We start from the raw sequence: 15,144 nt of genomic DNA on the forward strand, positions 1-15,144 counted from the left end.
GCTCCGACCGCCCCGGCGCCCCCGCAAGCGCTCCGGCCCCGCTCCCCCCCGCGGCGCTCCCCCCACCCACTGGCGCCCCGGCCCCCGCCCCCCGGGACCCCCCCCCCCCGCCCCGCTCCGGCCTCCTCCCGCTTCCCCGCTCGGGGCTGCGCTCCGGGATGCGCTCGGCCCACGGGCTAGCTGGGCACCTTCCGGGGCCGTGCGACCTGGGGCTAGCTGTCCTCCGAGTTCCCGGCGCGGGCGCGGGCGCGGGGCGCGGGCGACTCGGTCCCTGGGCCTGACCCCGCGGAGCTGCGGGGCGCCTGGCGGAGACCCCGCGCCGGCCGGCAGCCGCCTCCCGAGGGCCGCGCTAGGAGGGTCACGCGGGACCCCGCCTTCCCCCGGTACCTGTCCTCCGGGGGAGAGACCCTTATGTATTTAAAAAAAAAAAAAAAAAAAAGAAAAAAAAAAGAAAGAAAGAAAAAGGGGGCCCTGACGCCGTGTAGCTCCGAGGACAGCGCGGTGGGAGGAGGGTGGCCCCGAGGGACTGCGGGCCGCGGGCGTCTGCGGCTCCGACACCCTAACGCTCTGTTGGTCCCGACGGTGGGGTTTGGCGGCAAACACCGCGCGGCGCGTTAGCAGTTACGCGTTATTACCCCGGTTAAAAGGCGATGATGCGCCTGAACTTTTAAGAACCGAGCGAGGGGTGCTGCAGAGCGAACTGCCTCTGGGTTTCCGAGTTTGATGCGGCAGGGCGGTGATGCACGTCTTGCAGCGATCTGCATGACATCTCTGTTTTGCATTTGGGTGAAATATTTTGGGCCCTGCCATATTGAAATTTTTACAATTAAGCAGATTCGTAACCAGATCAAACTTGAAAATCTTCAGGGTGACATACTGGGAATATTTTACTATTAGAGGCCTTTGTGGGGAAAAAATTAAGTAATTTGAGGAGAGCTAAATGTGGCTCATTTGAGAAATTAATATATCTGAGAAATAATCTTTACTTTCAATTACCACACAGTGGCAAGATTTTTTTTTTTTTTTTTTTGGCAGGCAGTGCCCTATTTACTCGAAAATGATATGTGCTAATATTAGAAGAATTGCTTGCAATAAATAGGAAAAGAATTGAAGTGATGGTTAAATCATACAGAATTATGTGGAGGAACTAAGAGCATATTGAAGTGAAGAGTCTGCTAATGTGATAAGTAATCTAAATTTAATAGTTTAGGAAAGATGAATTATAAAAGAAGAGAAAAATCAGGCTCTTGTACTTGACCTAAAAATAGTAGTGCTTCCGCATGAGTGAATTTTTTTTAGATAATAGATTACATATTTCTATTTTCAGAAATGCATGGCATGCCATTTTTTGAACAGTCAGTAATTCACTGGAAATCTTTTAGTCAATAAGTACTTATGGCAAAATCGTAGAGCAATACTAACACAAGTGGGGTATATTTGACTCGGTCTTTTCATAATGTGTATCTGCCCAAATGATTTTGTTTGAAATGTATTTTTTGAACATAAAGCCACAATCTAATGCCACCATTCATAATTGGGGAAAAAAAATCTACCAGAGGTGGGACTAAAAAGGCCTTCACAAATACTGAGCGTAGCATTCATGGAGTACTGGAAAGTGGATAGGTCAAGAAGTCAAGGGTCTTAGGACCAGAGCTGTCACCAGCTCCCATCTCGGAGGTGACTTTTATTTCCTTGAGGTCTGAGAAAGGAGGATAGAACTACCTGTCTTACCAAGATTTAGTGAACCAAACAACAACAAATGGTGAAAGTACTTTGAAAACTGTGAAGTACCATGTAAATACTTTATTTCGTGGTGTTACGATAACATGGCCTTTTCTGCAGTGTTGACCCTAGAATTCCTTTGAAGAACAGTTTAGTAGTGGCAATCTCATTGTAAGAGGGCCATGGGGGACTTGTTTTGAAGTTGCATTTTTACTTAAATTGTCTTTTAATTTTGTGGGGGAGGAGGAAAGAAAATTAAGGGTGCTGATGGAAGTTAGGACACTGCTCTCAGGATTTCTGACAAATGCAATCTTGATACCTGGTTCCAGGTACTGTGTTGGGCACTGGGGATGCATGAGGTGAGGGAGGGCAAAAAAAAAAAAAAAAAAAAAGGATGAGTTGCTTTTAACTTGGAGGATGGGTGGTGAAGGTGGGACAGCTACATGAACAACTAACCACAATGCAAATGATAAGTGCTTTAATGGAGATGTATGAAATCTTTGGGAATGCAAAAGAGAGAGTCATCAGCTGTGTTTGGCTGAGATGCTTCCCACAGGTTCTTGCCTGGACCTTGAAGGTTGAAGGAGATTTTATCAGGCAAAGAATTTGGGGAGGGCGTGCCAAGCAAAGGGAGCAATGTGAAAAACAGACACACAGGTGTGGCATATAAATATGCTAATTTCTTCCCAACCACAGATGCCTCTTGTGACCAAATCTAGAGCATAGGAATGTATGCTCTATTTTTCTAAAACTTTCAATTACAGACATTTTGAAGCCTAAAACATACAAAAAAAAAAAAAAAAAAAGAGTGGCATAGTGAACTCATATGTACTACTTGGGGATATGGTGTTGGGACCTTTTCCGTAGCTGCAAAATGTAGTTTAGGTATATGCATCATGCAAGTGGCACCTGTTGTAGACAGCTAGAAAAAGAGGGACCCCGGGGGTTAGAAATAAAATGACAGGTTAAAGTAGAAAGTCCATGAGTAAAGAAGTACACAAGTTGAAACAAACAAAACAAGGATAATAAAGCCTTTGAAGTGTTCTATAGACATGCCTAGAAAGTTGTCATAGACAGGAAATGCTATATAAACTTGCATGTGGGGAGGGGATTGAAAAATATATAGAAATATAGATTAGGTTAAAGAAAGAAAATTCAAAGTTTTTCATGTATCAGGTGTCCAAGTTCTTGGACTGCAGTAGTACTGAGGAGATGAGATTGTACAAATACTAATCTTAGAATCAGAAAGATATTGAACATTTAGATAAAAAGACATTGAAGGCCAGCCGCGGTGGCCCAACGGTTTAGCGCCACCTTCAGCCTAGGGCGTGATCCTGAAGACCCGGGATGGAGTCCCACATCAGGCTCCCTGCATGGAGCCTGCTTCTCCCTCTGCCTGTGTCTCTCCCTCCCTCCCCCCGCCCCTCCAAATCTTAAAAAAAAAAAAAGACATTGAAAAAAGTCTCAGCCGACATTGTTAAAGCAAAACAAACTTACCACTATTTCATCAATCTCACAATTTTTTTCTAAGCAGGGGCAGTAATTAAAAATGTATTACATGGTACCCACTACTTGGGATTTAGGATATGTAAAATATATTTGTGTGTGTGTGTGCATGTGTGTCTTTGTGTGTGTGCTGATCGTTGTTTAATTTTTGTGAAAATACCATTCATGTAAGAATTTAAGTTTGCCACCTATGAATTTAAAACCCATTTATAGGTCATAATTCTCATGGTTGGTGAGGCAGTATTTTGAAGATACCACACACATTCACATATGTATGGTGAATCACTGCCGGTATTCATCACTGTGGAGCAGGGGCCAGATCCACCAGCTGCTAGTGTGTCTCCTGAGCTAAGAATGGTTTTTACTTTTCTGAATGGTTGGAAATAAACCAAAAAAAGAGTACTGTTTTGTGACCCATTACATTTATATAATTCAAATTTCAGTGTCCATAAACAAAGTTTTATTGGATCACAGCCACACTCGTTTGGTTATTATATGTTGTCCACAGCTGCTTTCACACTGCACTGGCAGAAATGAGGTAATGGAGATGGTGTGGCCTACAGAGTTTAAGTATTACTGTGTGGATCTTTGAAGAAAACGTTTGCCATGCCCCATTACAGATGAAAGAATCTGGCTGATTGACAGAGAAACCACTGGAGATGAGGGAAATTGTCTTCATCTGGGAAGGAGTTCAAAATATTTGGTTTCTCATTCTTGAGTTAGAAGTGTAGCTTGGAGGGACATCCTCAGTTGATGGGCTTATTTGAGGATCACTGGTGATCACAGGCTAAGGCAGAAAATGAAGTTAATACAATATGGATGTGTAAAAAAAGATTGTCATCTTTCAAAGCAGCTGAGGAATTTTTCTTTTTTTTTTTTTAAATTTTTATTTATTTGTGATAGTCACAGAGAGAGAGAGAGAGAGAGGCAGAGACACAGGCAGAGGGAGAAGCAGGCTCCATGCACCGGGAGCCCGACGTGGGATTCGATCCCAGGTCTCCAGGATCACGCCCTGGGCCAAAGGCAGGCGCCAAACCGCTGCGCCACCCAGGGATCCCGCAGCTGAGGAATTTTTAAAGTTATTGATGTTTCATTAAAAAAATGCTTCTTATACAGTGTCATTGCATCTGGCTTAATCCTCAAATAGATGTTGAGTTAACTATATTGATGTGATTGAATGAAAGTGAAAGAAATCAAGGAAGAAATTTGTTAAAAACCAAAATGCTTTGAGGCAGACATGGTGAAGAGGATGACTCAGAATCAAAGAAGCCTCAGACACGGCCCCACCCTACAGGAATACTGAAGATCAAAGAAGCATTCAGAGCAGAAGGCTGTCACTGGGGAAGGCCGGTGTGGACCCAGACCCAGGCATGTCCCAGGGGGATATTACCCTGGTGAATTCTCAGGGTTCAGGGCTGGTCTTACAACCTCAGATTCTTGGTTTGTCAGCCCATCAAGAATTAATACATTTTTTTAGGGGCATATACAAAAGCACCAAACTCTCAGAGACTGTAAAACCAGAGAGACAGTTCATTAATTTAAAAATAAGATCAGAGGAGCGGACACTCACATCCTTTGGCTGATGTACTCCTTCTCTAGGCAAGCTGTGTGGGAGACTTATTGCCATTTATTACCAGAAACCCATGTTTTACATTTATAGTGAGAAGCAAAGCTGCCAGGATATCAGGACACTTAAAACTTCTGGCCAGTTCGCTCTCTTCCTAGAATGACAGAGCCTGGGAATTGAATTATAATCAGAAGATAGTTCTGGGAATCCTTCAGGACAGCTTGACTGTCACCTCCCCGTTAGATGACCATTACATGTGCTCCCAACAGCACACTTTGTCCAACACTGTAATATCACAATCAGATTCCATCACAATTTCCTATTTACTTCTTTTGCATCCCTTGACGCCAGATTTTTTATTTTATTCATCATTTTATCTTCAGTTTCACTGCAGCACCCTGACTGTAGAAGGTGCTTATGAGATGAAGGTGAGATGGCCAGATGCATCCTCCTCCTCAGGAATGGAGTGGTCTCTGCAGCCTTGCAAGGAAGTCCTTGGGGGACCTTTGTCTTCTAAAAGCCTTGAATGGGCACCATAAAATCTCTCTTTGCTGCTCTTTTGTGTTTCCTTGGCTGATGTGACTACTTTTTTTTTTTTTTAATGACATTGCATAACTCTATTCTGATCTATTATAGAAAAAGGTTATTATGGAAAATTTCAAATTAGACAAAAAAAGAAGAGACAACAGTATGTTTCTCTTATACAGACCACCCCCTAAAAATTATGAACTGACAGTCAATCTTGTTTTATTAATCCCTTCATTCATACCCCACTACCCCCAGGATTATTTTGGTGCAAGTCCCAGAACATAATATTATTTCATCTATACATATTTTAGTATATATCTAAAAGGTAAGGACTCTTTATAAAGAAAACAATACCATTATCACACATTAAAAAATATGACATTATTTCCCTAATATAATCAAATATCTAGTCAGTGTTCAAATTTCCCCATAACTTTTTCTTTCCTGCAATTTGTTTCTATTAGGGTCCAGGTCGGTTCTATTTAGTTGATCATGTCTCTAAGTCTTTTTTAATCTCTGGGATCTTTCTGTTTCTTCCATATGATAACTTTGCTGTAGAAACTGATTTTTTTTTAAAGTCTGAATTTTAATTATGCCCCCATGCTGTCTTCTAATAAGTCCCTTTGTTCCCTGTATACTGTATAAATTGGCATTTGGATCTAGAGCTTGGTTGGATTTAGATACGATTTTCTGGCAACAGTACTTCACAGAAGTATTACATAGTTGCATCATGAGGCACATAATGTCAAGTGATTACTTTTTGTGATGTTAGTGATATATTGTCTTTAAAGTTTAATGCTTGGTGACTATCTTATTTGCAACTTATTGAGAACATGACATACATATGTGAAGCAATGGGAGGACAACACAACCTATTATGTAATCATGGTTAAATTCTGTGATACTGATTCTATCTGCCGTAGGATTTTCAGAAAGGAAAGGGTCAGCCAGAGCTGGACTCAGACTGGAGGCATGAGATGCATGGGGTGCCCATGGAGTAGTGGGCCTGGAGAAGGATGCCTAGGGTCTATCACACCCTTGGCCCTGCAGCCTGGTCTCCTGAACAGAGCCTGGGAGCACAAAAGAGTCTTCAGAGGAAGAGTGGTGCTCAGCAAAGCAAATTCTGCCTCCTTGTCTTAGTTTGTATTTCCCCAGATAGACTCTGGCTATTCTGATGAGGGCAGGAATGGCAGATTCCTTTTAATTCAAATTTTCTATTAATTTTCTACAAATTTTTAAGATTGAATAGCCTTTTCATAGTAGCTGCTTATTTTCCTGGACCACCTTTCCAACCTAAGGCAGCTAGTTTTCCTTTAGTCAGACTTAAATCCATCTTTATGCATCTTGAACAGTGGCAGTGAAGAGTGAATTTTCCCTCCAGTACTTCCAGTTCACAGATGAGGGAAAGAGAAAGGGAGAGGAGAGACCTCCTTAAGAGTAGAGAGACTGTGGAAAGAGAAAGAGGTCGGAAGTAACTAGGTGGGGAGGATGACAGAGAAAGACCCAAACAGAAAAGCAAACAATCTGACTGGAATGGAGGCACCTAGCTACCATGTTTACTCAGCTGTATCCATGTAATCCATTTACTTCCCCTACACAAAAAGAGAAACAAAGTGCTTTTACTACCCTCTTTTCTCTTTATACATGCTCTTTCCTGGAATACCTTTCCATTTCCTGTGCTTTGAATATGTAGATTACTTAAACTCTGTATCCTTGGTTTATCTTCCAGACCAGAGGCTTTTTTTTTTTTTTTTTTTTTTTTGGTCTCTTCATTGGATAGTTTTTCTTCACCTACCTCTACTATAGGGTTGGTAAAACAAAATTCTTACCTTCTAGGCCACCTTAGAGGCTATGTGACTGTGTGATGCAGTTCTAGCCAATGAGACATAGCAGAGTTCTACTGGTGGCTCTTAGGAAAGATTTTGCATTACTGATGAAAGACGAATGTATTTGCCCCCCATTCTTCTTTCTGTCTGGAAGTACGACCTGAGGCCTGGGACTTTGGCTACATACTGTAATCCCAGAAGAAAGAACCAGGAGAAACACAATTCTGACTTTGTTCAGCTACTAAGTTTAGAGTAATCATTGCCTACCTTTAGATTTTTGGTTTTGTGAGGAAACAAAATCCTATTTTTAGAAACTACATTTTGTTAGGTTTGCTATTATTGCTGTCAAAACTATGCCTAACCTAACATGTTGGTATTCAGCTTGTCTAAAACTGACTTCATCTTCCTTAACCTTCCTCTCCATTAGTTTCTCCTCCATACTCCTATTTTATTGAAACTACTCTAATTCTCAAAACTTTGACCTTTCCTATGTCCCTTTTTACTACTAACCAGTTGCCAATTTTTTTCTTGGCCTTTATATTCTACTGCATTATTTCAAGGCCTTACCATCTGGATCTGGTTCCTCTCACTGTTTCCTTCTTCCAGTTTGGAACATGTGATATATTCAAATAAGTTTTGTTTTAGAGTCAGCCAGACCTGGATTCAAATTCTGTCACTTTCATCCTTAGCCATATCATCTTGGCAGTTATTAATCTTTTTGAACCTCTATTTCCAAATCATCAAATGAGACTACAAAGACCAAGTATATGGTTATGTTGAGGTTTGTGGGCTAATGCAAGTGTAGCTGCGTGGTCCTCTCTAAGTAGAGAGCATAGTGTAGGGGTTAAGAGTTTGCGAACCAGGCTGTATTGCTTCACATTCTGGTTTTGATTTTATTACTGGTGTAACCTTGGGCAAATTATTCAATCTAGTAGTTGTTTTGTAGATTCCTCAGGATTTTCTATGTAGACCATCTTGTTGTCTGTGAATACTGGCAGTTCTACGTATTCTTTCTGATCTTTATGTCTTTTATTATTTACATTTCTTGCCTTATTACATTGGCTAGGATTTCCAGGGCAAAGTGGAACAGAGGTGTGAGACTGAACTTGCTTGAATGAGAAAATACTTCTTTTTCTTTTCTTTTTCCTTTCCTCTATTTTAAAAAGAAATTGTACAATATTGATGTTATTTCTTTTTTTTAAGATTTTATTTATTTATTCATGAGAGACACACGGAGAAAGAGAGAGAGGCAGAGACACAGGCAGAGGAAGAAGCAGGCTCCATGCAGGGAGCCTGATGTGGCACTCGATCCTAGGACTCAATCCTAGGACTCCAGGATCATGCCCTGGGCCGAAGGCAGGTGCTAAACTGCTGAGCCAGCCAGGGATCCCCTGATGTTATTTCTTTTTTAAATGTTTTATAGATATCATTTGGCCAGGAGTTTTCTTTGTGGAAAGCTTTTTGATGACAAATTCTGTCTTTAATAGAGAGGGCTACTCAGATTTTCTATTTCAACCTGTATTAGTTTTGATAAGTTGTTTCAAGGAGTTTATCCATTTTATCTAAGTTATCAAATGTATTAGCATAGAGTTGTTCATACTATTCTGTTATTATTCTATCAGTGATAGAATATGTAGTTCATAGAATATGTGGTGATGTTCTCCGTCATTTCTCGTATTATTAATTTGTGTCTGCTCTTTTTTCTTAATCAGTTTTGCGAGGAGCTTCTCAATTTTGTTAACCTTTTAAAAAATCCTTTTAGTTGATTTTCTCTATTTTTTGAGAAATTCATTAATTTATGCTGCCTTCCCTTTTCATCTACTTACTTTGTGTTTAGCTTGTTCTTTTTCTGGCTTCTTAAAGATGGAAATTTTTTTTTAAGATTTTATTTATTCGTGAGAGACACACAGAGAGAGAGGGGGGTGGGTGGTAGAGACACAGGCAGAGGGAAAAGCAGGCTCCATGCCGGGAGCCTGAAGTGGGACTTGATCCTGAGTCTCTCCGGGACCATGCCCTGAGCCAATTCAGATGTCCAGCCACTGAGCCACCCAGGCATCCCTTAAAGATGGAAATTTATATAATTATTTAAAATTTTTCTTTTCTAATATAGCACTAGAGCTATGATTTTTCAAGGTCAGCACAAAGAAGAAAGCACAGTTATTTCATTATTTAGTACTTACCAATGAAAACTATTTTCATAGTTTTATGAAACTATTTCATTGATAAATAGTCATACTTCCAATACCAAGTATTGGTACCAATCTTCTTGAGGTTGAAAGGGTCAGCATTTTCCAGGATCAGCTTGATTTACTGTTCTTCTCCAGAAGAAATAGTTTTCATCCAATACTTCCAAGTCATTGCTGCTCAATTACTTATCAATAGCTCATATGTGAAAAATGATGTTTATGCAGGATTTCCTGGAAAAGAAGTAATCCATCCATTTCTAAAATATCCTAAAATCTATCCTGGGATTAAATCAGTCTGTATTATTATATTGAAGTAATACTCTCTTTTAATGTCTCTTTGGCATTATTCTATCACGATATACTAAGAGCTTTATGAAGCCCATTGCTGAATTCACTGTTAGGATACTGTTCATCATATTGCACAGTATCTTCTTAATGAGGTTGAAAGGGTCAGCATTTTCCAGGATCAGCTTGATTTACTGTTCTTCTCCAGAAGAAATAGTTTTCATTGGCAAATGGTGGTTGAAAACTCATGGGTTATGCCACAGAGAATGTTACATATTCTTTAGCTATTACCATGGAAACCAAGGACCATGTATTCATTGTAGTGAAAAAATTTTTTTTTAGAGAGAGAGGGTAGGGTGAGGCAGAGGGAGAAGGAGAGATCTTAAGCAGGCTCCGTGCCCAGTGCAGAGCCTAATGTGGGACATGATCTCACGATTCTGACATCATGACTTGAGCTGAAATCAAGAGTTGGATGCTTAACCAACTGAGCCAGGCTGCCCTGCAGTGAAACAATCTTAAAACGAGCAATATAATTTTCCAAAAATCCTTTCATGGAGTAAAATTGTGAAATTTAAGCATATTAAATAGGATGAATTGCTCTGTAGGATTATTACCTATAAATTGGTTAAAAGTTCAAGAACTTCCCTTTTATCTAATTAAATGTGGAAATAAGTTTTAAAGGCCCTTAGAAAAGACTTAACTATTGGAGATATTGAAAACAAATAGATGTTGATGGAAAGTAGCTATTACTTGGAACTTAATAATTTTATTTTTTTTTTAAAAAAGATTTTATTTATTTGAGAGAGAGAGCAAAAGAGAGCACAAGTCAGGGGAGGGGAAGAGGAGCAGAGGGATAGGGATAAGCAGACTTCCCACTGAGTGAGGAGCCTGATGTGAAGATTGATTCCAGGACCCTGGGATCACAACCTGAGCTGAAGGCAGATGCTTAACCGACTGAGCCATTCAGACATCCCAAAATTTTGATTATTGATATTATGCATGACATTTCAATTCTGTTTAAATCCCAAATGAAGGCATGAATGTCTTGCCTTCAGATATTCAGGTATGGAGGCTCTGACAAACTTATTCTTCTAGTCATTGACTGGTTATTTATTGAGCACATATAAAAGAGTTGAGTTCTTGAATCTTACACATTTTCTTTGTCAACTCTTTAAACAAACTTGGAATATAAGAAAGTTCTAACTTTAGCATCCCTTGTCACTCCTTTTGCCACTCCTCTACCTGTCTCCTCCTTGCCTCCTCACCTCTTCCTCTTTCCTCAACCCAAATGTGCTGTTGGCAAAAGATGATCTTAGTTTTCTACTTTCCTGCTGTTCATTCATTCAAAGATTTTACTTTCTGCTTTCCAAGTGTCATACATTCTTACTAGTGATAGATTAGTAATAAAAACTAACAATGCCTGTGACCTCATGAACTTAAATACTAAGAAGACATTAAATAATTCACTTAGTTTTTAAAAATGAGTATCTACCATGTGCTTGTGCATGGTAGGGATGGAGTAGCTACTATGTGCTACTGTTCCAGACAATAAGGAATACAGTGATGAAGAAAATGGGAAAAAGTAGGTGTTAATAAATGCTATGAGGCCAAAGGTAAGAGGATATGGAGTGATGGATTAAGAGGAAACAAACAAATCGTATGACAACGTCAGATTGTAATAAGAGCAGCAAAGGAAAACAAAACAGAGGATAGGGGAAGAAACTCAGGCATGGTGTTATTTTACAGAGAGTGGTGAGTTCTTTCTGCAAAAGCAACATCTCATCAAAGACCTTGATTGGGGGCACCTGGGTGGCTCAGTGGTTGAGCATCTGCCTTTGGCTCAGGTCTTAATCCCAGGCCGGGATCAAGTCCCTCATTGGGCCCCCCTGCAGGAAGCCTGCTTCTCCCTCTGCCTCTCTCACTCTCTCTCATTCTGTATCTCTCATGAATAAATAAATAAAATCTTAAAAAAAAAAAGACCTTGAATGAACTGAGAAGCCACTTAGTATGAATTTAAATTAGTGTAATCCACGCTTTATTAAATGGGCAAATGAAGTATTTTAGCGCTCATGTTAAGAACACAAGCTGAATAAATACAATGCTACCCTTTTGCTTAGTAACAAGGGCTTATTTTGAGAAAGTGCCTTATATATAGTGTATTAGTGCCTATAGTAATATTACAGTATATTATACAGAAGCAAAATCTACTACGGACAAAGATAATTTCAGAACTTGGTGAAAGGGATAAATATTGAAATTTTGGTTTATCTTTTAAATATTATTATGTAAAACTATTTGAAATACTACCCACTTTAGTTGTTTGTTTTTAAATAATTTTTGAGGAAAAAGAAAACTACCTCTAGGGAACTAATGAATGTAATACAGATCAGGAAAAGTGTGATTATTTAAATAAGGTTGAAAAGATATTGTGTGTGTGCTTTTGACTGGATGTTGACAGCTGGTTGGATAGTGGAATCAATATCCCCATCCTACCAATGGAGTTTTGGGTTTCATAGTTAGCCAGTTTAATCAGTGATGAATTTGTCTAATACCTCTGGGGGGTCAGTGTTCTCTAAAACAGGCCTCACAGATATATATACCAGAGCAAGAAAATGGCCTTGGATCCTTAGAAATCCCAACAATTCCTCATTTTGTGGATTTGTTCTCTATCTTAAACAACTTTTCTGTCATTATTGCATCATCTGCCTTTTGATAATTTTTTAAATTGAATTCTTATGATATTTTCCTTATCAACTAATGAAACGATATGGTAGTATGTTTGTAAGTTTTTTCATCTCAAAAAAATTTTTTTAAGATTTATTTATTCATGAGACACAGAGAGTCAGAGACAGAAGCAGGCTCCCTGCAGAGAGCCTAATGCAGGACTCGATCCCAGGACCCCAGGATCGTGACCTGAGCCAACCACTGAGCCACCCAGGTGCCCCTCATGTCAAAAATTGAAGACAATTTGAGAATAGTCTCTGTGGTGATGCAGCACTCATTGTAAATATTCCCTGGTGGTATATAAAGATCTGATTTGTAGAGTTAGAGCTATCTAGTCCGTAACCAGGTTTTACATTTTATTTACTGAAAACAATTCAGATACTCAAAACTGGAGTCCCTGTTTAATTATCCAGATCATCAGAGCATAAAAGGGGAGCCCTCTATTGAGACAAAAAGATGGAATTACAAAAAATAGCGAGGGGATCATATAACAAGGTGGCTTCATCTATAAGGCAGACCTCTGAAGCATGGACAACCCTGGATGCCAGTGGGTTGAATGGGAGTACAATTCTATTGTGCTTTTTCATCTCCTTGTGCTGTAACTGTACATTATCAGCTTGTGAATGCACCTTATCTTTGCCTGAATTGAATTTTACATTATCTCTGTTGCTTTATTTCCTACCTTTTCAGTACTTCATTGGATAGTTATCTTAATGGCTTTAGAGGTTCATTTTAGAACTTACCATTCAACAGATTATGGATATCAAAGTGAAACTCATTTAATAAAAGAAACTCTTTGTGTTTAGATGACTAATGCTTTTCTGTCTCTATCATTAAAAGTCCTAACCTTAAATATCCACAGGTAAAATGAGCAACAGCGCTGCTCCTCCAAGGAGCTTACAGAAATCAAATGTGGACACTGCTGAAATCTGTTATTGTTTTGTTTGGATTATCTGAAAGAGAATCGAAGGTAGTCAAATTGTAAATTGAAGTAATTTAAAAATATGTATATTTTATTCATCGCTTTTAGGGAAAGAGTGTAAGTAGTAGGGAGAAGGGAGAATAAGTAATAATAAAATAAGAATAGGATGGAATGATTTTTAAAATGCTGGAAAGTATTTGAATAAGTAGAATTGCATTTGAATCTATTTCTTTTGAATTGGGACAAGCAACCCAGGCATAAAATTGATGTTGTTGTATGCTGAATTCTACTTATTTCTATAATTATATAGCAGAAATGTCATTGATGGGAGTTTTATCTCATAGGATTTATATTGAAGGAATTAAAAGGAATTTAAAACAATGAAAAATGAGCAAGGAAGGAAATTATAGGGGAAAAGGAAAACATTAAGAAAATAAATAAAAGCCCACTAATGTTTACATGCTACAATGGCTATGTAAGACAGCAGCATGGCTTCTTGGTGTGACATGTGACATGGTTGCTACTACCCCCACTCCTTTTTCCCCTTGGTTTGTGAGAGCTGTTGCTGGCTTGCAGCTGAGAGCCGACAATACACAAATCCCCGGCTTCTTTTTGAATGTTCCCAGTTGACATGTATTGACAAGTATTTCCCCTTCCCAGAAGAAAATGACAGGAGCTCATGAGAGATAATGGACTATGATTTAAACTATATTTTAATTGGGGCCAAGCCAAAGGATTTCTGCCTTATAATTATTAATTTACTTTAACAAACCCTATCACCAGGAATTAAATGATCATAAAATTTTAGTGTGTTTTTTCTGAGTATTTTAACTTGTTTGAGCTCATTCTTTAATACTTCATGCCTTTTAAAATTAACATTATTGGATGATCATTTTCCTAGGTTGTTAAAATTCTTTCTAAATATAATTTTTATTGGCTGAAATGATGTGGATTATACAGCTTAAGTTTTTCTTTTTGTTGGACAGTTAAGATATTTAAAAATGATTGTTGCTGTTACCAACAATGCTGTAATGTTTTATATTAAGTTTTTCCTGTGTTTTAGATTATTTCCTTAGGTTAGAGATACCTATAGAACTAAATAGATTATTAATATGTGTGAAGAGATTTAAGATTTTTATATGTATTTTCAAATTAGTTTTCATAAAATAAAATAGCTGCTACTATCCATATTTTACAAATAAGGAAACTAAGGTTAGGAAAGTTAAATTGTCCAGAATCACCCAGCAAGTAAGTGCCAGGGACCAACATGGGATGAAACCCCATTCCCTTTTGACTATTTTGGTGTTTCAAGTATGTTCCTTGTAATATTGGTAGGTAGTGTGAAGGAAAAAAAGGCTCAAGATAAAAATTTGGGAAATGTCAAGTTAAAATTAAGAGCTTTTAATTTTTATTTTTATTTATTTATATTTTTTTATTTATTTATGATAGTCACACAGAGAGAGAGAGAGAGAGGGAGGCAGAGACATAGGCAGAGGGAGAAGCAGGCTCCATGCACTGGGAGCCCGACGTGGGATTCGATCCCGGGTCTCCAGGATCGTGCCCTGGGCCAAAGGCAGGCACTAAACCGCTGCACCACCCAGGGATCCCAAGAGCTTTTAATTTTTAAAAAAAATTTTAAAAGATTTTGTCTATTTATTTAGTGTAAGCAAGTGTGTTGGGGGGTGCAGAGGCAGAGGGAGAGAGAATATTGAGCAGACTCCACACTTAGTGCCGACTCCCATGCGGGGCTCAATCTTGCGACCCTGAGATCATAACCTAAGCTGAAATCAAGAGTCGGATGCTTAACCGACTGAGCCACATAGGCACCCTCAGTAAGATCTTTTTGAAAGGCCTCACAGTCCTGGACATCACTATATA

At 39.1% G+C, this 15,144-nt stretch overlaps 1 protein-coding gene and 1 long non-coding RNA gene across 40 annotated transcripts in view; one reads left to right on the forward strand and one right to left on the reverse strand.

Moving 5' to 3' along the window:
* Positions 1-15,144, reverse strand: part of LOC102153619 — a 214,301-nt gene that overhangs the window by 198,794 nt on the left and 363 nt on the right. For 34 of the 37 annotated variants that reach the window (XR_005384697.1, XR_005384729.1, XR_005384730.1 and 31 more), the window contains exon 2: positions 9,330-9,566. The exons of 1 other annotated variant lie outside the window; for it this stretch is intronic. This is a non-coding gene — a long non-coding RNA (uncharacterized LOC102153619). Of the gene's footprint in view, positions 1-635; positions 784-9,329; positions 9,567-13,191; positions 13,298-15,144 lie in introns of those variants that run through there. 2 more of the 37 variants (XR_005384712.1, XR_005384721.1) reach the window with 2 other exon arrangements.
* The window catches only part of RAPGEF4 (Rap guanine nucleotide exchange factor 4), a 282,834-nt gene that overhangs the window by 451 nt on the left and 267,239 nt on the right, over positions 1-15,144 (forward strand). The gene's annotated exons all lie outside the window — the stretch shown is intronic.

The sequence above is a fragment of the Canis lupus genome, chromosome 36 (genome assembly GCF_011100685.1).
Source record: "Canis lupus familiaris isolate Mischka breed German Shepherd chromosome 36, alternate assembly UU_Cfam_GSD_1.0, whole genome shotgun sequence".
NCBI classification, from domain to species: Eukaryota; Metazoa; Chordata; class Mammalia; order Carnivora; family Canidae; genus Canis; species Canis lupus.